The sequence below is a fragment of the Arachis stenosperma genome, chromosome 4 (genome assembly GCF_014773155.1).
Source record: "Arachis stenosperma cultivar V10309 chromosome 4, arast.V10309.gnm1.PFL2, whole genome shotgun sequence".
NCBI lineage: Eukaryota > Viridiplantae > Streptophyta > Magnoliopsida > Fabales > Fabaceae > Arachis > Arachis stenosperma.
In genome coordinates, this window is record NC_080380.1 from 15578365 (window position 1) to 15580892 (window position 2528).

Genomic DNA, 2528 nt, shown 5'->3' on the forward strand with positions numbered 1-2528 from the left:
GATTATATCAATGGCCTTGCACTCTCCTTTTGGATTCTCTTCTGTATTGCTTGGGAGAATACTGGGAGGAGTTTCAATGACTTTCTTACTCAGCTGGCCCACTTGTGCCTCCAGATTTCTAATGGAGGATCTTGTTTCACTCATGAAACTGAAAGTGGCCTTTGACAGATCAGAGACTACATTGGCTAAATTAGAGGTATTTTGTTCAGAATTCTCTGTCTGTTGCTGAGAAGATGATGGATATGGCTTGCTATTGCTCAGCCTATTGCGTCCACCATTGTTAAAACCTTGTTGAGGCTTTTGTTGATCCTTCCATGAGAAATTTGGATGATTTCTCCATGATGAGTTATAGGTGTTTCTATAAGGTTCACCCATGTAATTAACCTCTGCCATGGTAGGGTTCTCAGGATCATAAGCTTCTTCAGAAGCTGCCTCTCTAGTACTGTTGGATGCATGTTGCCATCCATTCAGATTTTGAGAGATCATGTTGACCTGTTGAGTCAACACTTTGTTCTGAGCCAATATGGCATTCAGAGCATCTATTTCAAGAACTCCTTTCTTCTGAGGTATCCCATTATTCATGGAATTCCTCTCAGAAGTGTACATGAACTGGTTATTTGCAACCATGTCAATGAGTTCTTGAGCCTCTTCAGGCGTTTTCTTTAGGTGAATAGATCCACCTGCAGAATGGTCTAATGACATTTTCGAAAATTTAGATAGACCATAATAGAATATATCTAATATGGTCCATTCTGAAAACATGTCAGATGGACATCTTTTGGTTAGCTGCTTGTATCTTTCCCAAGCTTCATAGAGGGATTCACCATCTTTTTGTTTGAAAGTTTGAACATCCACTCTCAGCTTGCTCAACTTTTGAGGAGGAAAGAATTTATCTAAGAAGGCAGTGACCAGCTTATCCCAGGAGTCCAGGCTATCCTTGGGTTGTGAATCCAACCATATTCTAGCTCTGTCTCTTACAGCAAAAGGAAAAAGCATGAGTCTGTAGACTTCAGGATCAACTCCATTCGTCTTTACAGTCTCACAGATCTGCAAGAACTCAGTTAAAAACTGATAGGGATCTTCAGATGGAAGTCCATAAAACTTGCAGTTTTGTTGCATTAAGGCAACTAGTTGAGGTTTCAGCTCAAAATTATTGGCTCCAATGGCATGAATGGAGATGCTTCTTCCATCAAACTTGGACGTTGGCTTTGTGAAGTCACCAAGCATTCTCCTTGCATTATTATTATTTTCGGCTGCCATCTCCTTCTCTTATTCGAAAATTTCTAAAAGGTTAGTTCTGGATTGTTGTAATTTAGTTTCTCTTAATTTTCTCTTCAGAGTCCTTTCAGGTTCAGGATCAACTTCAACAAGAGTGCCTTTTTCCCTGTTCCTGCTCATATAAAAGAGAAGAAAACAAGAAAAGAAAGAGGAATCCTCTATGTCACAGTATAGAGATTCCTTTATGTTAGTAGAAAAAGAAGGGGGTAGAAGAATGAAGAAGGATGGATTCGGATTTTTGGATGAAGAGAGGTGAAGAGAAGTGTTAGTAATTAAATAATTAAATAGAAGAAGAAAAGAAAAGAGAAATTTCGAAAATAATTTTGAAAGAGGAGTTAGTAATTTTCGAAAATTAAAGATAAAATATAATTGAAATTAAAATTTAAAACAATTAATTAATTAAAAATAATTTTTGAAAAAGAAAGAGGTATTTTCGAAAATTAGAGAGGGAGAAGTAGTTAGGTGGTTTTGAAAAAGATAAGAAACAAACAAAAAGTTAGTTAGTTGATTGAAAATATTTGAAATCAAAATTTAAAAAGATAAGAAGATAAGAAGTTAGATAAGATATTTTGAAATCAAATTTTGAAAAAGATAAAATTTTGAGAAGGATAAGATAAAAAGATAAGATAAAAATTTTAATAAAAAGATATTTTGAAAAAGATTTAATTTTTAAAATGACTTAACTAACAAGAAACTACCAGATAAGATTCTAGATTTTAAAGATTGAACCTTTCTTATCAAGAAAGTAACAAACTTCAATCACATTAATTGTTAGCTAATTTTCGAAAATTAGATATAAAAGATAAGAAAAAGATTTTTGAAAAATAATTTTTAAAATTTTCGAAAAATAAAAAAATGAAAAAGATATGATTTTTGAAAAAGATTTTGAAAAGATAAGATTTTTAAAATTGAAATTTTGACTTGACTTGTAAGAAACAACTAATTTTAAAAATTTTTGACCAAGTCAACCCAAAATTTCAAAAATTTGGAGGGAAATAAGGAAAATATATATTTTTTTATTTTTGAATTTTTAAAGATGAGAGAGAAAAACACAAATATGACCCAAAACATAGAAATTTTGGATCAAAACACAAGATGCATGCAAGAATGCTATGAACGTCAAGATGAACACCAAGAACACTTTGAAGATCATGATGAACATCAAGAACATAATTTTGAAAAATTTTTGATGCAAAGAAAACATGCAAGACACCAAATTTAGAAATCTTTAATGCATGGACTCTAACAAA

At 32.5% G+C, this 2528-nt stretch overlaps 1 non-coding gene across 1 annotated transcript; it reads left to right on the plus strand.

Moving 5' to 3' along the window:
* The first annotated feature begins 760 nt into the window (after window positions 1-760).
* On the plus strand, window positions 761-864 carry LOC130977889 (small nucleolar RNA R71). The gene has a single exon (XR_009085561.1). It is a non-coding gene; the product is annotated as a small nucleolar RNA R71 (small nucleolar RNA).
* The last annotated feature ends 1664 nt before the right edge of the window (window positions 865-2528 follow it).